Source organism: Drosophila bipectinata, chromosome 3L (genome assembly GCF_030179905.1).
Source record: "Drosophila bipectinata strain 14024-0381.07 chromosome 3L, DbipHiC1v2, whole genome shotgun sequence".
NCBI lineage: Eukaryota > Metazoa > Arthropoda > Insecta > Diptera > Drosophilidae > Drosophila > Drosophila bipectinata.
Window position 1 is genome coordinate 23,642,253 of NC_091738.1, and position 25,753 is coordinate 23,668,005.

At 36.7% G+C, this 25,753-nt stretch overlaps 1 protein-coding gene across 1 annotated transcript in view; it reads right to left on the minus strand.

Annotated features, from left to right (window-relative positions):
- The window catches only part of lovit (loss of visual transmission), a 225,641-nt gene that overhangs the window by 80,751 nt on the left and 119,137 nt on the right, over nucleotides 1-25,753 (minus strand). The gene's annotated exons all lie outside the window — the stretch shown is intronic.

Genomic DNA, 25,753 nt, shown 5'->3' on the forward strand with positions numbered 1-25,753 from the left:
ACCGAGCTAGTAGGTATCTTGAGAAATCAACACTACTGCAGGTTTTTTTATATTTAAGTAAAAGCTTATTTTTTTTATTTTTTAAGTTAGCGAGGCACCTTGTAAACCAAGGAGGATTTGTTGAAGCGGACGGATATTTCCAAGGCACACATGAGTCAAAAAATTTATTTAAAGTAAAATAAAATTTTTCTAAAGTGACATTAAGATCAGTGCACGCCAGAATATCAGACCAGTCAAATGTATCAATAAGGCTATTAAGTTTCTGAAAATCAGCTTTACGGAAACAGCGAATCTTATTTACCACGCTCGGAGACATCTGATCGATACCAGGAGTGGTTTCGATTGAGACCTCCAGTGTGGGGTGATATGGATCCTCTGGGGATGAAAGGGGAAAAGCTCTGGAGAGAGCAGTACCTTGGGATCTTGGGAATTAAAAATCCTGAGAGTGCCGACGAAGTAAATACCGTCAAAAATCAAATACTTACTATAGGTACCGACCAATTAGGCGGATTGAGGGAAAAGATAGTTCAAGATAAATATGCAAATTCCTTTTAGAACAGACATAAAGGGGGAAATAAGTCTTATCCACGATAGGCCAATATACGAGAAGCAATATCCTTATGCTCTATCTGTCAACGACTTCGTGAATAGCGAAATCAAAAGAATGTTATCAGAAAAAATAATAAGGCCTAGCAGAAGCCCTTACAATTCACCAATTCTGGTAGTCCCAAAGAAAGGAGAGAATCAAGACGGAAGCCGCAAATTAAGACTAGTCATTGATTATAAAAAATTAATTGAAAGTACTATACCTGACAGGTACCCAATGCAAGACCCATCAGTAATTCTATCAAATTTGGGAAAAGCAAGATATTTTTCAACAATAGATTTAGAGTCAGGATTTCATCAGATACTAATGAAAGAATCTGTTTGGTCATTGAGCGTTTTCAATGCCGTAAATAAAAGACGATTTTGTATTTAAATTGAACGTTATAAATGTTTATTTCTGCATGCAGATCAAGCCGGATGATCCGCAGATAGACCAGCTATGGTGCATGCAGGGACTCAAGTAAAATACAGAGAGGGCGGCCCGACTGGTCACTGCGAAGCTAAAGCTCTCGAATAATGGAGAGGGCGGTCCGACCTAGACACTGCGAGCTAAAACTCTCTATCGAAAGCTTGTTGAGTCGAGCGGCCGAGAAATAGTCGGCTTGCGATCAACAAAGCCTTTGTACAAATTTAAGCCTAATAAATAAACATTACACTAATAATTACACTAAACATTACATAAACATTATTTAAACATTATTTTAACATAAACATTAAACGCCGTGCTGCTGCTTGACCCGACAGAATCTGATGTCGAAAAAACAGCTTTTTCAATAAATAATGGAAAATACGAATTTTTAAGAATGCCATTCGGATTAACAAATGCACCAAGAATCTTTCAGAGAGCATTGGACGATATTCTAAGAGAACAAATAGGGAAAACATATCATGTTTATATGGACGACATAATAATATTCTCAAACTCAATTGAACAACACTATACAGATCTAAACAAAATTATAAATATATTATTGAGGGCAAACATGAAAATCTCTTTAGAAAAATCTAAGTTTTTCAAACGCGAAACCCGTTTTCTAGGATACATGGTATCCTACAACGTCATCAAGACAGACCCAGAGAAAATTGAAACCATTAGAAAATATCCGCTTCCAGAAAATATTCGGGAACTAAGAAGTTTCCTAGGTTTTACGGGCTATTATAGAAAATTTGTTTCAAACTACGCCCACATAGCCAAACCTCTAACAAAATATCTTGAAGGTCATAATGGCAAAATCTGTCAACAAAAATTTTTGTTGAAAGAATGTCAACAAAAATATTGATTCAGCTGGATGAACCAGCAATTAAAGCTTTTAACGAGCTGAAAGAAAATCTCATTGCTCAAGTAGAACTAGTTCAACCGGACTATAATAAAAAATTTACCTTGACCACCGACGCTTCAGACGTCGCAATTGGTGCAGTTTTATCTCAAGAAGGAAAACCAATTACTTTTATTTCAAAAACCTTGTCTAAAACAGAACAAGCTTATGCGACTAATAAGAAGGAACTTTTAGCGATAGTATGGGCTCTTAAAAATCTAAGAAATTACTTATACGGAGTAATTGGAATTGAAATTCAAACCGACCATCAAACTTTATCTTACACAATTTCGGATAAAAATCCCAATGTAGATATGAAAGGATGGTATTCTTTCATACAAAGTTTTACACCGAAAATAACATTTAAGCCCGGTACAACAAATGTAGTTGCAGACGCATTATCTCGAATTCAGATAAATAATATTACTAACAGCGACATAGAACAAACAGACCAGTCCGACTCAGATCAGAACACACAGCATTCAGCTGAAAGTAGTTTTGAAAATGTAATACAAGAGACCCGTAAACCGTTAAATCAATTTAAACAACAACTGTTATTAACAATGGGGAGGTATACAATACATGAGTCACTGAAAATCTTTGACAGGACACGACATTTAATTGAATATGACACACCAGAAAATTTAATAACTATATTAAGAGAGTATCTTCCACCTAACATTACGGTAGGAATTCATTGTACCTTAGAGGACTTATTTCAAATTCAATTACAATTAAAAAATAATTTCACAAACACATTCCTTTTTACAAAAATCTTTCTACAAGACGTGGAAAACGAGGAAGATAAAGCTATAATAATAGAAGAAACACACAGCCGTGCTCATAGGGGGCTAGAAGAGAATTACAAACAGATCAGTAAATTATATTATTGGCCAAACTGTTTTAAAAAATTAAAAGAATATATCAAAAATTGCGTGATTTGTAACGAAAATAAATATAACAGGCACCCAATAAAAATTCCAATTGGAGAAGCCCTAATTCCAAGTAAAGAAGGAGAAAATTTACACATTGATATATATTTCGCGCAAGGTCTTACTTTCATAACTTGTATTGACGCTTACTCAAAATTTCTAGTAGTAAAAGAAATCCAAAATAAATTAAATATCGAAACTAAAGTAATGGAACTTCTTCAACATTTTCCTCAAGCAAAAGTAATAATGACCGATAATAAACCGAGCTTTACCTCGGCCCAATTTAAATCTTTCGCACAAAGGTGCAATTTAACTTTACATTACGCAGACCCGAGGCACAATTAAAGACAGGTTGAAAGGGCACATTCTACATTAACAGAATAAGCTCGATGCATTAAAGAAGAATTTAATTAAACTGAATTTTCCGAAATAATAATAAGAGCCGCTCAAGAATATAATCAGAGCATTCATTCTACAACGAACCAAAAACCTTTTGACGTATTATATAATAAAATAGAGCACGAGAACATTCCTGAACTTTTGAAAAATACTCAAGAGAAAATGTTGGAAACACACAATGAAAACAGAAAAGAAAAAGAATACCATGTAGGACAGGTAGTCTATGAAAAGAAACACAGGGAAAGAAATAAACTTAAAACCAGATATAAAAAACAAATAGTTAAAGAAAATTTACCCAACAAAATAATAATCAACAATAGAAATAGAATTATTCACAAAGATAATATAAAATTCTAAGTATTTAAATATCATCCTTTTTTTCTTTCCTTTCCCAGAAAATGTTTTATCAGGTGCTTATACTACACCTTATTTTATTAACAAAATCAGAAATAATTGACTATACAAGTCACGAATATCTTCTATTTAAGGACAATAAAGACGTATTGACGTACGATTCGTACGCAGATTTATTCCATGTAACTAACTTAAGCTTTTATAAAGAAATAATAAATTTGTAATCAGATAATATTAAAAGGGATACTAATAAAAGGTCACAATGGGAAATTAAATATGACATAAAAGTAATAGAACTAATTTCATCACAATTAATATCAACTAGATCAAAAAGAGGGATAAATGAGTTAGGCACCGAGTGCAAATGGTTAGCTGGAACTCCGGACCATGATGATTTTATTACAGTTCAGAATAAAATTAATGAATTAATTGAAAACAATAATAAGCAGTCTATTATCAATTCCCGATTATTCAAAGAAATAGAATCTCTTTCCGATGATTTTAAAAAAGTATTTATTGATCAAGATCTACCACTTCGAAAACATCACTTGCGATTATTAACATTTGATCTGCAAAATTTAATTGACACAATCACTCTAGCAAAAATAGACGTTTTTAATACCAAAATTTTAAACAATGATGACATCTTGGAAATATTAAAACATGAACAAAAACCAATAATTAAAGGCGATTTAATGGACATCTCTTCTTTTAAAATCGCATTGCATATAGAACATTTAAAAATTTATATAAAATACCCAATAATAAAAAACAGATGTGAAATATATCACGCCAGAGCGATTTTCCAAATCGATGGAAAACTAGTATTAAGCAATCAAGTCGCAAAATGCGAAAATATTTTTTACGAAATGTCTAATTTGAAGAACGAACTTTTTAATAATTATTGCACTCTAAGTGACAAAAAAACTTGTTTTACCCGATTATTAAATGGTAAGAAATCAACCTGTAAAAACATAAGAGAAAAAAATAAAAAAACAGACATCATACAAGATGGTGCCATTCTTATAAATGGGAACAATATTGTTAGCAACTCCCATTTAAACGGTTCGTTTTGAATAACATTTAATGGTACAACTAAAATTAATAATATCTCATATACCTATTTGGAAAATAAAATTCTTGAATACGTAACTACGAACCACTTCAAGAATTATGAAATATCCGATTACATATTATCAAATAACTCAGATCTTTCTTTAGATAATATAAACATTTTAAACCCTTTCGTTAAAATTAAGAATACTAAAATATCACTTACCTTTATATTATTAATTTTAATCATTATATATTTGATTCTTTCACTTATTATAAAATACAAAAATGCTTTATTATTTGTAACCAAAAAACATCGGCCTGAAAAATCTATTAACCAAGAAATTTTTTTAACAGAATTAAGGGATAATTTAAACGAATTTCATATTGAATCGGGACGATCCATTTTAGAAGGGGGAGAGTTATCCAACCCCTAAATACAGGCCACTTATGGCTTTTATAAACAATATTTTCAATCTCTGCATTTGCCCTTGGCTTCATCTGATCTTTGGCTCAATTATCCAACCCATAAATCCAGGCCACTTATGGCTTTCCACTTATGAATTTTATAAACAATATTTTCAAACTCTGCATTTGCCTTCGGCTTTGTCTTTGGCTCTGAGGTCCGATCTCGGTTTTCCATAAACAAATCAAAATCAAAAGTAAACATCAGCTTCCCTCCGAAGCCCAATCAATTACGCCTTTTGCGTTTCAAGTACCCACCAAATTGCATCGATCAGCTTAATCGAATTTCACAATAAGATGCGACAGTTTCATCTTAAGCCTCTAATCTAAACACAACTGATGGCCGAGGTTCTGTGGATCAGAGTTAGAATTAAGAAGCGAGTCCTATTTTGACCAAGACCGCGAACGGTTGACAAAAATATTTAAGAGAAATCAAAAGTGTCTTGTAATGGTTGCGTTTAATAAATAAAGGTTTAACACCCAGTTGTGTAATTAAAAAATAAAATTTACATTACAATTTACATGCGAATGGATAACGGAGAGGACAAAAACCGCGAGGAATATGGCGAGGCACACAAAACGAAGACGGATAGAAACCTTTGTAGGGTTTTTTAAAAATCTCAAGCTGCCGTGGTGTCGGAAAACTCGGACTTGGAGTTGACACGGTAGGAAAAAAAACAAATCTTGCAGCAGTGTGAACGAAATTTAATGTTCGGACCACTGCTGAAGACCGGCAGACAGAGACGGAAAAATTTCGTACTTATCTTTTGGCGGAACAATGCCTGGACTGCTGTTAGAAAATATCCAAAAGGTATCCTGCTCGAAGGACCAAAATGTTGTAGGGGGGCGTTGCAGCCGCAAAAGGTTCCAGGAGTAGATTTTTTTTTTTTTTTTTTTGTAATAGCAGGGTAATGTTTATTTAAAACTGTTCATTAGGGACTAGACATCTACAAGAGTGTCAAAAAACACACATTCAAATGTACAAAGCTCAAAATGAGTTAAGTGAATTTGAAAGCAAAGCCAACCCGGTGTGAGAGATTCGGTTCTCTTACTCTTACTCATTTGCACAACTAATAGGAAAAAGGAAACGAATTGAATGAATTGAGAATGTTAAAAACAGAGAAGTTTCATTCGAATGATTCGAGTTGCTAATGTTTAAGTTTTAATTTAATTTATTTCTATATTAACAATAATTTACAAGTCATTTAAATTTGAATGCAAAAACATTATTTTGTTTATGTTTTCTGAATTAGTGGCTATTTGACACTGCTTTTCTGTAATTAAATTTCTTGCGTTTGAAAATGTACGTTCTGACGCCGCGCTGCTCCCTGGAATGCAAAATATTTTGCAGCTTGTTAGGTGCAATAGCGGAAAAAATTGCTTATTCATATGCCACCAGCCTAAAGCATTAAAATCAATGGTGTATGCTACATTAATATTGCAATATCCTGAAATTTCTTGATCCACCTTGTCTTGTATTGTCTCAACATGGGGGACATCGAAAAAATCAGCAAATTCATCGTCTACCAACTGGGTTTCATTATTGTTGATGTCAAAGTTTTCTTGTAGAAATTGACTTATAATAATTTTGCAGTCTTTAATTATGGTCTCTTTCTCAGTTTGTGAAAATTGAATTAGTTTGTTCGTTGGAGGAAAAAGGAACAAGGCTAATTTATGGTATTTTGTCAAATTTGGATTAACTGTTGATAAAATTTGGCTATTGAGTTGCAATTTAAGTCTTTTAATTATTTCTATGTCATTGTTCTCGATATGGCAGGTTTTCTTAAGCTTATTTAAATTTGGCAAAATTAAATGTATCGTTGGGCGTTTAGAAGCTTCAAGTTTTTTGGACACATTCTCAAATACTTCTAGCAATCGTACAATTCCAACTAAATGATTTATATTAATGTTTTCAACTCTGCAGATTTGGTTTTTTGCTTTTAAAATAGCTATTAGCTCTATCCAATTAATTTCAATGGACTTAAGCAAATAGTAGACGGTATTCCACCGAGTTGGACAAAAGCTCTTTAAGGACACGCTTAACGATGAATTATTTCCTGACTTTTTAAAATATTTGACTAGCTTGATGCAACTTGTGACAATATTTCCCACCTCGGGAATAGCGTTAATAGCTTTTTCAACAGCGTTGTTAAGCAAGTGGTTTATGCAATGAACCTGTTTATGCAATCTGTTTAATCCCAGAGTCGTCAATAATTTTAAGAGGACGGCAGTTCTTAAGTACCCATTCGGTTATAATAGATAAGCCCTCGTCCTTTGTAGCTTTGTTGACTTCAATAAGAGAAGGGTTGCGGAATTTATTAGCATTTACTATGTAGCATTTATGTTTGACCAGGATGTGCTTCCTGTAAACTTTAAAACTGTATAGCACATCTTACAGGCTACAAAGTCGACAATTATTTCTCCATTTTCGTTTTTAATTTTTAAGAGAAAAATTCCCATACTTCGCTTCTGCCTCTCTTTTGAATTAAGGTGTACATGCCACTTTGCAGCTTCTCTTTGATACCTTTCGCGCCTTGCACAACCTAAATGTTTCAAACAAATTAAATTGACAAATTAAAATAAATAAAGAACAATATGTATTAAAGAACAATACATATTCAAGAAAACGGGGACGGAGCATCTTGCCGAAAACACAGTCTCTTAGCAGTAGGTACTTAATAGCTAACCAAACATCGGCAGCTAACGAGTGACCCACCGGCGCTGGTAAACTGTCTTTTCAACCAGCTGCCATCTGTGACAGTCCCTTAACAACTTGTGAAGGATTCTTGCAGAGGCGGAATAAGCAAAAGCCGCCTAGCATTTAATAATAAACTAATTTACGAGGTCTACAAATACATACAGATTCGTCGGCTTCTTTTTCTATTTGGTTTTCCATAATTTCGGCTTTGTTCCGGATTTGTCAAAAAGGGAATGTATTGAAATCTATCCAACAACTCGAATGATTCAAGTATACAAGGCATCTGTCAAATCTTTAATATTACTTTTAGTTTGGTTCATTCTCTTTCATTTAGTTTGACCTGTCAAATTATGAGAGGAACACAAACTTGTACTCATTCAATGACATTTCATTCTAACATTTCTTTCACTTCATTCTATTCAATTCGAAAGTATTCTTTGAGACTTATGTTATGAATGTAATCATGCAGATGTCTATTAGGGACAACCATTAAATGTTATCACGTAAACTTCACTTATAGATAATTTTAAATATTAATATGGTAGAAATAAATTAGAGTAGTAAGGGGAGGTCCAGCGGGTGTGTCCTTTTTAGTCTTCTGGGCTGCTCGCTGTTGTCCAGCAGGGAGCTGGCCAACCGGTTCGGGTGATTATGAAGCCTCTGCATGTAACGTGCGATGCTTCTTTGTATCTCGTCCTTGACCCAAGGGAAATTGAGAACCTCGTGGATGGTGCGATTGTCATGATAGACGTGGGCCCCAGTGGCGATTCGAAGGGCTCTATTTTCGAAAGCTTGCATAGTTCGGACATTCGTCTTGCTCGCAGTGCCCCAGAGCTGTATGCCGTACGTCCAGATTGGGCGTATTATTGCCTTGTAAATGAGGAGTTTAGTGGAAGTTCTCAGCTTCGATCTCCTACCCATAAGCCAGTAGAAGGATCGAAGTCTTTGATTAGCTTGTTTCCTCTTCTTAATCAGATGGGGCTTCCAGGTGAGCCTCCTGTCTAGGGTGAATCCCAGGTACTTGGGATTGTCTACCTGTGGGATTGGAGAAACGTTAAGGTTAACTGGAGGGCAGTTGCCTTTGCAGAGAGAAAATGTGGAGGCAGTGGACTTCTCATTATTAACGGCAATGTTCCATCGCTTTTGCCAGTCGCTGAGCAAGTCAAGCTGCAATTGCATCGTTTCGGCTGCCCCCGGAAGAAATGGAGTAGATGAAATGAGAAGTCGGGGGCGTCTTCGGTAAATTCAAAAGAAGCGCGTTCAGCTTTATTTGGCTACTTACAGAAGATTAACTAACTAGTACCATAAAATGACGATCGACGACAACCAACAAGCGAGAGAGAGTGCACAGAGGGGCGAATGCGGATGCGCTCTTCAGCGCGGATGCGCTCTTATCCACAGCTGAGCGGCGCCACGGCCCCTCACCTAAACAGACCCTATAAAGTATATATTTTCTTGATCAGGATCACCTCCTGAGTTGATATGAGCATGTCCGTGTGTCCGTGTGTCTGTAAGTCTGTTTCTACGCGAACGTGTCTCTCAGTTTTAAGGCTATCGACTTGAAACTCTGCACACACCTTTCTTTCCTTTGCACGCAGTATATAAGTCGGAACGGCCCGGATCGGCCGACTTTATCCTATAGCTGCCATATAACTGATTGATCGGAAATGGTATAACTTTGGTAGTTTTCGAGTGAAAGAGTTCAAATTTAACATTAGAGCTATTTTTGGCAAAAAATTACGACATGCCAAATTTCAGAAGGATCGGCCGACTATATCCTATAGCTGCCATATAACTGAACGATCGGAAATGACCCAACCGCTTCTAGGCCAAGCGGCCTAGAAAGAGTCGGAAAAACTAAGGCGATATGTCCATACTTAAGCATAATAAATAAACTTTAAACTAATTCAGCGGCTGTTTCCTGACCCGTGTTTTTATATTTCCTGTGTTTATTTAACATCTTAGCATACAGAGTAATCCGGCAAGCAATAAAAAAATAATTAACCGCTTTCAAAAAATCGTCGAAGAACAAATCAGATCCTATTGTGACAAATGTCTTTCATGGTCGGAATGTCACATTTAAGCACAGTGCTGTTCTGGGATTTTAAATCCAAGCGACTAGACGGAGTTATGCATTTAACTTCATTTATTTATTTACCTGCTAATTAATTAATGTTGTTTATGTTGGTTAGGTTACAATTATTTCTGAATTGGTCAGCTTTAATCCCTCGTGGTTTATCTCTTTATTGTACGTTATGATGTTCATGCTGACGAGGCGATTGTTGAGGAAGGTTTCAAATCGAGGAAACTCGGAATGTCACTGGAGTTTCCCAAGCAATGTTCCCAAGCTTGTACATTTGTCGTAGGTAGTCTAGCCATCAAATGATGGACTATCCATTGCGTGCTAGAATGAATATTCGTTTTGAGACGATCGAACTCGTTGATGCATATGTTGGTTATGATCACCATATGTTTGATCTCTGATGAGCTTTACCTTGAGGGTTATCATAGCGTTTGATGATAAGATCCCATGCGATATCTTAAGTGTAGGCGCCATCCGTTAGTTCCATTTGGTTTACATCTTGGTCCTGCTCTTTAGGCAGTGCTTGCTTAAGGAAATGGAACCGCTGAATATTTCACAACGCCTGGTTCTGATGAATGAGTTGCATAAACAGATCATGGAAAGCTGGCCAATCTGTATACTTTCCAGAAATGTTAGGTACTGGCAACTTCGGAAGTTGGACTGCCGCACCAGGGCCGAGCAATTTAGGAACAGGCGTCGCTTGTTGCTCGTCCCACGCTGGTAGCGGACTGGTGAAAAGTGTTTCGGACTCAATAGATATAAAACAGAACGCTGTGATAAATTCCTCTTCGAACTGGTCCGCTAAATTATCGACGAAGTAAGGGTGTGTGGGGTAGCCAGCGCTTACAAACTCTTGATGGTTCTTGCTGAATTGCTTGCTTATTAAGTTGAGTTTGGACAGGCGCAGTTGGAAATAGGGCTTAGTTTTCCGAGACGTGTTGTCCTTCTTGAAGTTTACTTGGAGTTGGTTGAGCTGATTGTGAAGATCTTTCTGGAGCGCAAACAAGCTTTCGGCATTGCCACCCTTTGCCATAGTTTCAGACTCTGCACTGGAAGTGCTCGCTGACTTGGGCTTGCTCATTTTACGTATGGACTCACAATTTGCTTTTTGAAAAGAGAATGAAAAAGTTGAGGTTACGCTATCTATTAACGCCATAGATGAAACGGTCGCCATGGACCAAGGATTGTGGAGTCGTGTATGGATTATTCCCCTCATGGGCCACCAAAAATGTTGTAACAAATGCCTTTCATGGGTGGAATGTCATAGTTGAGCACAGTTCTGCTCAGAAGATTTTACACCCTAAACAGCTACTAGAATCATACCTCATACCGGTAGAGGCTCTACAATAGGGTATTCAGTGAGATGCAACGCAGCTACTTCGGGCGACTACATCATCAAAGCTGGATATATGTCTATATGTTTTGTATACTTATATTGTATATTCCTACGAACGCAAAACTAACAACGTCAACGTTCGCCGACGATACCGCTAGCCTTAGTCGCTCCAGATACCCAACGCATGCAACAATCATCTAATGCTTTTAATAATCATCTAATAGTAGTGGAAAGTGGCTGTCTGATTGACGCATTATATTAAACGAAAAAAGTGTAAACATGTAACGTTTACTCTTAACAGACAAACATGCCTTTCACTTTCACTAAACGGTATGCAGATCCCTCAAGCTAACGACTTAACGTACCTTGGCGTCAAGCTACATAGACGACGACTAACCTGGCGTAAGCACATGGAATGCAAGAAGAAGCACCTAAAACTGAAAGCCAGCAGCCTCCACTGGATAATAAACTCACGGTCGCCACTGTGCCTGGAATACAAATTACTACTCTACAATTCAGTCCTAAAGCCAATCTGCACGTAATGCTCCCAGCTGTGGGGGAACGCGAGCAGCAGCTGCATAGTGTAACGAACTGTTTCTTCTGCTTTCGTTCATGCCGCTCCTTCTGGTTCTGCCGGCTCTGTCGTCGGCGTCCTCTGCGGGTCGTTTCGGGACGCACCGTCGCCACTCCGTCGCCGCTGCTACTCCTCGCGCTGCGCTGCCGGCAACTCCCCTAACCGTCGCCCTTTCGCTGGCTACCCGCGGGCCTTCCTACCTTTGAGAAACACACCCGTGGGTCGACTGCGACTGGTTTAAAGATTGGCAGCGCTCATTCGCTTTACTACTCCAGGGAGCCACTTTGCATTCCCGCCAGCGGGTCGGGATTGGGAGTTGGCCGCCATCTCGCACCTCTGCTACTCCAAGAATTTACCGCGTAAGTTATGTAGTCCAAGTTCTTGTTCTCCATTTCTTTCTTGCTTGCATTTAAAAGTGCAAAGATTAAAAGCTTCCATAAAATAATTAAAAAGCTCGCTCGACAATTCAAAAAAGCATTCGTGCACAGAATAAAATAAAAACTATTATACGAATTCAAATAAAAAGGAGATTGTTTATATTGAATTAAATGTTAACATAAAACGTTAACAAAACTGGCGCAGTCGACGGAGTAACCTGAAACATTTAGATACCCACTTAAGTGCAGTGTCGAGCGAATTGGTGCCATACACACATACATATGTACATATATAACCTAAAAACCCACGTTTTTCCAACACCCACGGACACCAAACCAACGAAGTGTTTTTGTGCATTGGATATTTACTGAATCTCGTACGACTTTGTGGTTAAACTAGAAATATCTAGTGCATATTTTTGGTTATACAGCGTGCCGGCACTTGAAAGTGTGCCAATCTTTGCATGTATGTATGAATGTGTGCATTAATCGGCAATTACACACACCAGCATCCCAGAGCGGTCTTATTCTGTTCGTAAGTGGTTCGATGACAAGTTCATAAGAACGTTTGATATCGATAAGCGACGAGAACTAACAGAACTAATTCTGTTAGACTATTACAAGTTCTAAAGAACTCAACGGATATTGATTTTGAATACGAACAATGGCAAACGATTTTACTCTATCGTTTGGGGATATTCTAAAGGATGCCCACCACATTCACGAATACAGAGGAGACCATACAAGAACTCTTTCATCATTTATTCGTGAAGTGGAGATGATATTTTCACTATTACCCCCCACATCTACTGCAGGAGCCTACGTGTTTCACCGTGTCATACTCAACAAAATCCAAGGCGGAGCTCTACATGTTGTGAAAACCATCGAGAATTCCGAGCCGTCGTGGGATGACATCAAGAGGATTCTTATTCGGAATTTTGGCGTAAAGGAGTCCTACAATCAACTTTACCAAGAAGCGTTTATGCTAAGTAACAACAACAACATTACAGAATATTTTAAGTCTTTAAGAAGCCTAATGTGTAAAATTAATGAAAAATATGAATATGATAACGTAAAGCATTCTGAGTTTAGTCCCAAAAATGTTGAAGAATCTATGCTAAGAACATTCTTGAAAAATATAGATCTAAATTTAGCTTCAGTCATAATTAATAGAAATGTAAAAAATTTAAGAGAAGCTTTCGATTTATTGGAAACCGAAGGCCTTATTAGAACTCAAAATGTTAATACAAAATTTCCTCAAAGTAACGAAAAACCGAACAAAACGGAAAATCAAAACTATCCCAATACAAATAATCAAAGAGACCGATATTACAAACTAAATTATAATAATCAAGGTCAGAATGTAAACCACACAATTTCCAAAATGTAAAAGCTTATTCAGGGAACTTTCGATCAGGAACAAAAAATTTAAATTCAAATCAGAACTATACAAATCAAAGCCATATTTCAAAAATGGAATTCGATCATGTCGAAGTAGATAAAACTAATTGTAGCCAATTTAAAAATGATAATCAAGATCAAAGCTTCTCTTCTGAACCAATGTCAGAGCCAATGATCTGTACTTGCCATGCAAATTTTCATATAGTTGCCTCGAAAAATCACTTCCCTTAATTAACCTAACTATAAACAATGAAATTGGCAACATTTAATAACAAATCGTTCGATGCTATAATAGGTCAAAATATTCTCAAGCCATTAAATGCTGTTATTGATTTCCATCACAATACAATTAAAATTAATAATAACAATATCCAATTTCAAAATAGTTCACCATACTCTGAAGAGGTAAATCAAATTGAACCAATCGAAATCGACGATAAAATAAAAAAAATTCTTTTCAATGATTTAAATCAAGAGGAAAACAATGCTCTTACTAAAATTTTAAGAAAATTTAAACAATTAATATTTCTTGAAGGTCAGTGCCTTAGCAATACAAACATTATCGAGCATCAGATAAAAACAGTAGTGGATAAACCTGTATATTGTAAGATTTATAGATATTCTCAAGTACATGAACAGGAAATTTATAAGCAAATTGAAGAAATGCTACATCAGGGAATAATACGAAAAAGCAATTCTCTATATAATGCCCCTCTATGGCTTGTACCAAAAAAAGCTTATAACAGTGGAACAAAAAAGTGGCGTATAGTTATTGATTATCGCAAATTGAATGAAAACACAGTAGATGATAAATTTCCTATCCCAAATATAGAAGGTATATTGGATAAGTTAGGAAGAGCGCAATATTTTTCTACTATAGATCTCGCGAAAGGCTTTCACCAAATTCTTGTTCAGGAACAAGATAGGGAAAAGACAGCGTTTTCTACTCCTCATGGGCATTACGAGTTTAATCGGATGCCATTCGGGCTCAAAAACGCTCCTGCCACATTTCAACGCCTTATAAACACAGTCTTAAAAGAAGAAATAAATAGAATTTGTGTGGTTTATCTTGACGACGTTCTTATTTTTTCTACTAGTTTTTCAGAACATGTTGGCCACATTCATACAATTTTTAAAAAACTCTCTGAAGCAAATCTTAAGATTCAAATCAACAAATGCAAATTCTTTTCAAAAGAAACTAAGTTTTTAGGTCATGTCTTAACCCCCGAAGGAGTTAAGCCTAACCCAGAAAAAGTTTGCAGCATTCTTCAGATTGAAATTCCCAGAAATATTAAGCAAATTAGAGCTTTTCTAGGAATTACTGGGTATTATAGAAATTTCATAAAGGATTTCTCTCAAGTAGCTTATCCATTGATTAAATGCCTTAAAAAGGATGCCAAGATAGATGTTAATGAACCCAACTTCATGCTTGCATTTGACAAATTAAAAAGAATCATAACTGAGGCACCGGTACTTAAGTATCCGGATTTTAAAAAGAAATTTCAGCTTATTACTGACGCTAGTAACATTGCTTTAGGTGCGGTTTTGCAACAAGATAATCGACAGCGTTACCTCGTAAAATATGTACAGAAATAGTGTTTAAAATTTCAAAAGGATCGGTGCAGTAGTTTTGAAGTTATGAGGGGCACCGACTTTGAAAACGTGAGTTGTGGGAAAAACGCTTTAAAGTTTTAAACACAAAAAAATCCAGTGTAAAACGTTTATGAACAACTTCGTCAATAACTAATAACTTCGTCAATTTTGCTTTAATTGACTTGAAATTTTGACACAATATTCTTCAAATATTATGCATTCAATTTAAAAAATAAAAAAAAAATTAAAAAAAAAAAAATGTAATACCTTACCCTCCCCTTAATGAAATACTTTATAGATGGCTTGTTAAGCTCAGCGAATTTAATATAAGCGTCGATTTACAGTTTACGTTGGGCCGTCGATGCGATCAGTCGTGTGTCTCTTCCAAATCAAACTTCTAAGCAAGGCAAACTCAAGTGGCAAATATTCTAACTTACATACAGTTCTATAATTAGATTTGTTATCAGTTAGTGCACCATCAGTGACAATCTTCTTGCTTACACTAGAAGCTCAAAACGAACAATGCGCGATTCACCAGACATATGGAAGGAAAAACCTTCTCCAACTAGCAAATTCCTAATCATATCAAGAACCGATGATTCAACCTTTAAAGGAGTCTCACCTCTCAACATAAAAAAAGTTATAGATATAACATGCGGAGGCGTAGTCGTCAGTTGTAGGAAACTACGTGACGGAAACCTTCTCCTACAAACGAAAGACAATAGACAAGCCGAAAAACTCCTAAAACTAACAACCATATTGGACATACCCGTAGCAGTTTCAGAACACAGAACCCTGAACTACTCAAAGGGTATAATATACTCAAATGATCTGCGAGGAATTGATGAAGAAGAGATCCTTGAAAACCTAAAAAGCCAAAAAGTGTCAGCCGTAAGAAAAATTATGAAGACCTTCACAGTAGAGCCGACAGAAACTGGACTTATAACTCTAACATTTGACAAGCTAGACCTCCCCGATCACATTTACATAGGATATGAAAGGGTCCAAGTTCGGCCTTATATTCCATCCCCAATCCGTTGCAACAACTGCCTACGGCTAGGTCACCTCCAAAAATTCTGTAAGAACACAGAGACCTGCTTTATGTGCAGCCAACCTTCCCATATCGACATGACAATTGGAGAAAAATGCGAACGTGGACCTTGCTGCATCAACTGCACTGAAAAAAAGATGCCGGATAATAAACACCATCCCAGAGACAGAATTTGCCCAGTATTTCTTTCCCATAAGGAAGTGCAAGCCATCAAAACCCTCCAAAAAGTGGACAACAGAACGGCCTGGTCAATCTACAGGAAGAGACACCATCATGATGGGTCTCTATACGCATCGGTTGCAAGCTCAATGCAGCACAACACCTCCCAACAACAAAGATTGACACAGAACACGCCCCCGACAACAGCATCAACCTCTCACCACCCACCATCATCAGAAGACACTGGCAGACCCATTATAGGATACGACGACAAGGAAGATGAATCAATGCTAACGGACTCGAGTATTGAAAATAACAGAAAGGATAGTACAAACAGTAAAGTAAATATTCTCCCTAAAAATATAAGCAACAGAACTAAAAGAAATCTTATCAATAAAGAAAAAACAAACAGCACAATTATAACAAGGTCAAAGCTTAAAATATTGCAGAATTAACTAAATACTAAAGACTACAGATTAAATATAAATAAATCTAGACGTAAATATGACACTTAAGATATTACAATGGAACATTAATGGCTACACAAACAATTATAATGATCCCAAAGTTATCTCCCTTCAGGAAACACACATAACCCTCTCCCAACAATTCCCCATCCCTGTCAATTTCAAAATGTACAACACAACGTCAATTATAGCAAAAGGTGGAGTCGCCTTATTGATCCACAAAGATGTCCAACATAAACCAATTCCGGTAGGACAAAATTTTGATGCCATAGCTTTAGAAATCTACTCCAAGCAAAAAGTTAACATCCTATCCACTTATATTCCACCTTCTCAAAAATTCACCACTTCAGATTTAGAAAACACTATTCCACAGTCATCAACACCTTCGCTGATCACTGGTGATTTTAACGGTTGGAATACTCTGTGGGGCTCCCCCAAGAGCAATCGCAGGGGTAGGATTCTCGGTGAATACATTTTAAAAAACAATTATATAATTCTAAACAATGGCCAGCCTACCCATTTCTCCACCCACAACTCTTACACCCACATCGATCTTGCCTTATGCTCTCCAAGCCTTAAAATTCACTGTGAGTTCAAAATAATGGACTCACCCCAGGGTAGCGACCATTTCCCTATAACAATCAACATATTTAACAAAGAAAAAAAGATATTTAATTACACAAGCAAATTTCTAACCAAAAAAGCAAATTGGGAAAAATTTAAAAATCTTACAAATTGTCTCCATAGCCAGATCCCTGTTTCAACAAACACAAACAAAGAACACAGCAACATAAACAAAATAATACTAAATAGCGCTTACAATAGCATCCCCCAATCCCATCCTCCAAAAACTCAATACAATGTCCCATGGTGGAACAAAAAATTAAATATCTTGAAAACTAAAAAAAACCGAGCATGGAGATTGTTTAATAGGGAAATGAATCAAGAAAACCTAATACAATACAAAAAAGCCAACGCCCAGTTCAGAAGAGAAATTCGCCTCAGTAAGAAAGAAAGTTTGCACGCACTGACCTCCACCATTTCAAGCCAATCCAAAGCGGAATTAGTCTGGAATAACATCAGGCAATTCTGCGGAATTCATAAATCAACACACATTCATTGTATCCAAAATAGCAATAAAAACTCAACGGTCACAAATTCAAAAGACATAGCTACAGCCTTTTCCAAACACTGGTCATCTAATTCAGAGGACCAAAACTTCCCCCAGTCATTTAGAGACGCCAAAAATAACACATACAGATCAGACACCAACTATCTACCCAACAAAACAGCCGACTTTATGGAACAAGACATTACGGACCTTGAATTTAATGCTGCTTTGAACAGTCTAAAGGGGAACACCCCAGGAAACGATAAAATAAACTATATAATGATAAAGCACATCGGAAAACCAGTTAAAAAAAGATTAATAAACTTTTTCAACTCAATCTTAAGTTCTTTTATCCCTCAGGCTTTTAAAATTAGCACCGTAGTCCCAATTCACAAAGCAGGCAAAGACAAAACGACAATAGAATCATACAGACCAATCTCCCTTAACCCATGCATTGCAAAAACGCTTGATAAAATAATTTCCAAACGACTGTGGGGGTTTGTTTCCTCTAACAAACTTCTCAACAGCCGTCAAGTTGGATTTAAAAGAGGGAAGTCTGTGACAGACTGTCTACTATATGTAGACGCTATCATCAGCAGGACCCTTTCAGAAAAAAAACACGCCTCGGTCATAGCACTTGACTTCGAAAAAGCTTTCGAGAAGGTAGGACTTCACACCATAAAAAGCCAACTGAACCAATGGGGTTGCGGACCCAAGTTAACAAAATATGTAACACAATTCATGACAAGCCGTAAAATCAGAGTCAGAGTAAACCACAGTCAATCGCTAATCCAGCCACTCCACAACGGGATACCCCAGGGCTCCCCATTGTCGGTAATATTATTCCTTATAGCATTCAATAGCTTATCAGACACCATTTGCAGGCATAAAAATTTAAACTTCATTGCATATGCTGATGACTATAACATAATAATAGATCTCAAAAAAGAAAAGAACTTGCAAATCGACTTGAACCGCCTCTTTGAAGACATTAATAACTGGTGTAATACATCAGGAGCTTCATTGTCTATCACAAAATGCAAACATATGCATATTTGCAGAAAACAATGCTGCACTTGCCAAGTATCCACACAAACACATGTTATTGAATCAGTAAAAGAACTAAAAATATTAGGAGTATCCTTCGACTCAAAATATAGTTGGAAACCACACATCAATAATTTAACTAAATCTCTAACTAAATCGTCAAATATAATAAAATTCCTAGCAAACGATAAGTACAATTGTCAACCAACAACCCTAGTCCAAATCGTGAAAAGCTTATCCTTATCAAAAATAGATTTCGGCCTGCCACTATACGGACTAGCACCAAAAACACAAATAAAACCGATCATATCTATACTCAACAACGCCCTTCGAACCGCGTTAGGAGCCTTCCGCTCAACACCTATTTATAATATCTACGTCGAATCCAATATTACCCCTCTTGAAACTAGAATACAGCACCTTCAAGCCAAATTATCAAAAACTATAATTCAATCAACAGACACTCCGCTGAAACCAATCCTTGACAAAATCCTAAAAAACAAAATAACAAAATACAGAAACTCAGCCATACAAAAGAGTATCATCTCCTGTAGCAACCTTGGCCTCCCGGTCAACCCAATAAAACCCACGCCAAAGTCAAATCCGCCATGGAATCTAAGTCCTGAATCAATAGACATAGCCTTAAGCAAATACAGAAAAGACCAAACAAATCTGTCAGTATTCATAAAAGAATTTTCAGACATAAAATCAAAAATGAACAACTTCACATTTATTTATACTGACGGATCCCTTTACAACCATTAATTAGAGAATCAATTACAAAGCTCTATCCAAAAATAAAAATCTTGTGGATTCCAAGCCACGTGGGAATCATAGGAAATGAATTTGCTGATAACGCCGCTAAATACGCAACTACAGCACCTTTGGTCATGACAAAAAATCTCAACCAGACCGATATAAACAAATACATAAAATCGAAGCTATCTAACAATTCACTAAACCTATTACAAAACACATCAAGCTGGTACCAAACTATTAACATAAATTATACTAACATCAATGATTACTCCAAAAACAAGGAAATCACCAGTCTACCAAGACGAGATCAAACTAAATTCATTAGATTACGTCTAGGGCATACAAGACTCACCCATCAGTATAGAATGCTGCAATCGACACCTAACACCTGCCAGTTTTGCAACCAAGTTGCAATGACTTTGAACCACATACTTAATGAATGCGTAGCATTTAATCCTGCCCGAAACCCCTTCCCAAATGGTAACCTCCATTCTGCCATTGCAAATCCTACAACCAGCAACATCCTGAGAATCCTAAATTTTCTTAAAAAAACAAAGACAATCAATCTTATCTAATAATTAAGCGTCCAACAACACAATAGAAATAAGAAAACTAATTTTCGAATTATATAGAATTGTGCAAAAACTTGAATTCCACATAGACTAATACAGACATTAGGATTAAGTAAATAACAAAAAATGTAACTACGAAAAACAAAAAATAAAATAAATGAGCCAGCCGAAAGCCTTAGTAGCTATGGCTGCAACGCCCCCCCCTGTAGCTTTAGTTTTAACTTTAAGCTAACAGAATGTAAATAAAATAAATTAATATAAGCGTTTCATACATTAAAGGAAAAGATAACCAGGTAGCTGATTTTTTAAGTCGATTAAGTAACGACGAAATTTGTGCCGTAAACACAGCCGAATCCTGTAGCTCTTTAGAAAACAATGTTGATGACATTGACACACAACATACACAAGCTAAAGACTTTGTGGACACAACTATTTTAGGTAATTTAGAAACAGTTGTTAATAGATTTAAAATACAAATCATCCTTACAAATAAAAAAACCATAGAATTCGAATATAAGAATAAAAGTAAGAAAATTTATTTAAATTTAAATGATCTCAAAAATAGAATGGAAGAAATTTTAAAACATCATATCATAAAGGGCAAAGTAGGAATATTCAGTGAATATAACGATCATCTATACAATAAATTTCAAAACAAAATTATCCAAATTTTTGAGGGTAATAAAAATGTAAAATTTGTAAAATGTTCATTTCACGCAAAAGACATTGAAAACGAAGAAGATGTGTATAAAGAAATTGAACGATTCCATAAATATGATACTGGTTATTCAGGTATAAATGAAAATTACCAAAGCTTAAAAAAGATTATTTATTTTCCAAAACTTCAACATTACATCCAAAAGTATATTAACAATTGCGATATTTGTAATCAATGTAAATATGACAGGAACCCAGTAAAAGAAAAATTTAAATATACAGAAACACCAAATGATATAAAAAAAATTGTTCATATGGATATCTATACAAATTCAAAATGTAATTTTCTAACTTTTGTTGACCGATTTTCAAAATTTGCTACTGCATTCTACCTTGAGGATCGCAATAATCAAACCATAATAGAAAAAATGCGCTTGTACAAATCCCAAAAAGGAAACTTTGAAAAATTAATAACTGACAATGAATTTAATAGTATAAATATAAAAGATTTTTTTAAAAATGAGAACATAGAAGTTCATTTTGTGAAACCGAATAGTCACACTGGCAATGCAGACGTTGAAAGATTCCACAACACTTTAACAGAAAAGATAAGAAGAATATACCTCGAAAACAAAGATCTATCAATCAAAGATAAAGTCAGTAAAGCTATAGAATATTATAATAACAGTTATCACTCAACAATATACCAATGAATGTTGAATACGGAAATTGTGACAAAAAACTTGTACGTAACAACATTCTAAAATATAAGGAAGCTTACATTAAATCTTTAAATCAAACGAGGGAAAATTTTGTAGAAACTAGAGACGAGGGATATATAAAAAACCATAAATCTCTAAGACACAAAAATGAACCGAAATATAGAAAATTTAATTTAAACAATGTACATATGTAGCTCCAACATAAAAATAAAAAAGAAATATCCGACTTTAAATACGTAATCTACCATAATTGAAATTCTACACTTATGTATATTTTTTATAAACAAATTGTAAAACTCAGGAGAGTCTTAATTTAAGCGATGGGGAAGTTATGTAGTCAAAGTTCTTGTTCTCCATTTCTTTCTTGCTTGCATTTAAAAGTGCAAAGATTAAAAGCTTCCATAAAATAATTCTAAAGCTCGCTCGACGATTCAAAAAAGCATTCGTGCACAGAATGAACCAAGATGTGAACAAGACAAGATCATTAAAGTAAAATAAAAACTATTATACGAATTCAAATAAAAAGGACATTGTTTATATTGAATTAAATGTTAACATAAAACGTTAACAAAACTCGTATACGCGCTAGATGGCCGGGATAGAAACCTGGATACTACACTACACCTGGATACCGCTCATACGCGCTAGCGCCAGGATTGGGAGTTTGTATGCAGACTGCCGCCTCCGCTACACCGGGACACCACGTATACGCGCTGCCAGTGCCAGGATCGGGAGTGCCTGTGCTTGTCGCCTACGGGAGTCAAGTAGGCGTACGCCAGACTTGCCGTGTTGACTTGAATGACCCAACTCGACTACACTACCCGGGGTTTGTAAAGGAACCGTCCAGCAACAGATCCTTTCCTCACTTGTTCTTCGCGGTCTCCTTGCGTTTGACTGTCGGACTCTCCAAAGGCGGTCCTTCAACTAAAATAAACCGAATCCCTTTTAGAAACGCTCTAGCACTTGAATGGCAGACTTTCCCCAGGCGGTCTTCCAACTCTAAAAGCTTCCTAAAAGGACTCGTCTAGATCCGCTCCAATGGGCCTCTTTTTATACTGACTGGAGCGCCCGTTAATCCTCCTGGATGCTGCTCCTGCCGTTAATCCTGCTTCCAGAATCACGTTACTTTCCCGTTGGCGGGTCGCCGTCCGCGCCCCCTCGTGTCTCCCGGCCACAGATCTTTGCTTTGGATGCTGCTCCTGCCGTTAATCCTGCTTCCAGAATCACGTTACTTTCCCGTTGGCGGGTCGCCGTCCGCGCCCCCTCGTGTCTCCCGGCCACAGATCTTTGCTGCTGCTATGTGGTGCACCGATGGACTTCCAGGGCCCGCTGCACTCCGCGTCACACCCCCTCTTTTCTCATTGCTCCACCGCTGCTTTTATTATTACAAACTTCGACTATTGCTGCCCCATCTTGCGGTTAGATGCATAAATAATAAGTAGCCCTTCATAGCCAAAGCTTCTGCATCTCTGCCCACAAATTTTTAGCTGAATTATTCTAGTGGAGTGGTCGGCACGGCCCTATCCCGAGGGCATAGGAAATTTCTCTGCCCGAGCTCTGCCTCACACACACAGTATAAATGTGTGAAACGTTATGCTCACCGCCTACTTTTTGCTATTCGTTACTAACACTAATGCGTTAAGATCATATCAATGTATTGGGGTGCCGACCACTGTTCTAGTGTGATTTATTTTCCATTCCAGTAGCATAGGTGATGCCACTATTTGCTGTTATTCAGATTTGCGTCGTTTAAATAATATGAAATAATAAATTAAATTGAAAAAATCGACAATATATATTAATAATATAAATTTATTTAATATAATTGATATAAATTGATTTTTAAAGGTTAGCTGCAGAATTGTCCGTTTAATCGCCTGATAATTGTAATTTTAATCAAATATCAGTTTATTCAATATATAAATTATTATTTAATAATAAATTATTAGTTATTTATAAAATTTTAAAGAGACCAGCGATTCCCAAAACTCTATCCCACATAACCAGAAATTGCTCTGCTCGGCCTCCTGCTGAACGGCAAAAATTTTCGTATTCGCGTCCTAAAACGCAAGTCGTACATGAGGGTGTATTTGAGTTGGCCCAATGTATGTATTAGACTTACTATATATTTTATTTATTTATTTCGCCAACGGACAAATCCTTACATGGCTACATAATAACAACTTACACCTAATAAATAAAACTACAAAATTAACAAAAACTTAATAAATGCCGTATTACCTTGCGTTTTAACACACCCTTATCAGAGCCCCACTCAATTCGGAGGCTAGGCGGCAAAGAATTAAAATAAGAAAGAGCCCGCTCTATCGGCTCATTTAAAAGATAATTGGCCCTATGACACTTGACCCGAAAGGGGGCAAAGGTACGAAGATCCCTTTGAGGAACATTAAAATTAACGAGTCCCAACAAAAAAGGACAATCAATGTTATCAACGAATAAATTATTCAAAAAAGTTAACGCTGCCAGTTTACGCCGATCCTCCAACGTGCAAACGTTCAAAAGAAGGCAACGGCTCTGGTATGAAGGAACAGGATCCTGAAACCTTAGAGGCAGAAGTGCAAATTTTAAAAATTTTTTCTGGAGTCGCTCAATTCGGTTGGAACGAACTTTACACTCCGGATTCCAAATGATTGAGGCGTATTCCAGCCTCGACCGAATGAATGCAGCATAGACGCTGAGGCTCGTGTATGGACTTTTGAACTGGTTCACGTGCCTCTTAACAAAGCCCAGCATAGCATACGCTTTAGGTAAAATATAGTCTAAGTGACCAGAAAATTTAAATTTGCTGTCGAATAAGACACCAAGGTCTAACACCTCTTCTTTAGCTGCCAAATTATAATTATTGATGGAATAACCCGTACAGATTTCAAGAGACCGCCTACAGTAACGGGTAAACATACACTTAGATAAGTTTAATGGAAGAAGATTGCGGGAGCACCATGAGTAAACTCTAGATATATCCTCCTGTAACAAGTAACTGTCACTAATGCAGCTAATCTCTTTATAGATTTTAAGGTCATCCGCATACATTAAAAAGTGCGAATGACGAAAGCATGACGAGATGTCATTAATGAAAATGATAAATAGAAGAGGTCCAAGAGAGCTGCCTTGTGGAAGACCAGAGGAGGTGACAAATGGACTTGAGATAGCATCTCCAACAGTAACGTGGCAAGGTCGGTCAGCCAGATAAGACTCGAACCAACTTAATAGGCAGGAATGAATACCTAATTTATATAATTTGGCCAGATGGGCAGCATGACACACTTTGTCGAAGGCTTTGGAGAAGTCGGTGTAAATGGCATCAACCTGAAATCGGTTTCCAAAAGCTTCAAAGCAGTGCTTAGAAAAGACAGCTAAATTAGTGGTAGTGGACCTCCCAGGCAGAAAACCATGCTGGTTGGGGGATATGAAATTGCGAGCCAGAAAAGTCAATTTTTTAGTTACAATCCGCTCCAGTATCTTAGCGACATTGCAAATTTTGGCTATAGGTCGATAATTGGTAACATCACACCTACTGCCACCTTTGTGAATAGGCGTTGTAGAAGTCATCTTCCACCGGTGGGGGAATCTACCAGATGAGAGCGAAAAGGAGAACAGCAGCTGAAGGGGAGTAGAAAGAGAAGCGATACTCCTCTTAAGAAAGAATGGGGAGATACCGTCCACGTCAGGTGTGAGCGACTCGGTCAAATGTCCAGTGGCTTCAACTAGGTCACCGTCCAAAATGTCCATGTTACTCACATTAAGAAAAGGCTCAATGCTAAGAAGAGTTTCATGATCACTCCAAGGAACCTTCAGCTCCAAGTTAGAGGCAAAGTATTTTGCAAAAAGATCAGAAACGCCCTGATCCGAGTCGGCTGCTTAATTACCATAACATATGGATGAAGGTATGTCCGATTTTGACTTTTTGCTGTTAACCAACCGCCAAAAAGCTTTAGGATTGGATCGAAGGCTAGCTTCGACATCGGATATATACTGATTGTAGAGGAACTTATTAAGGAAG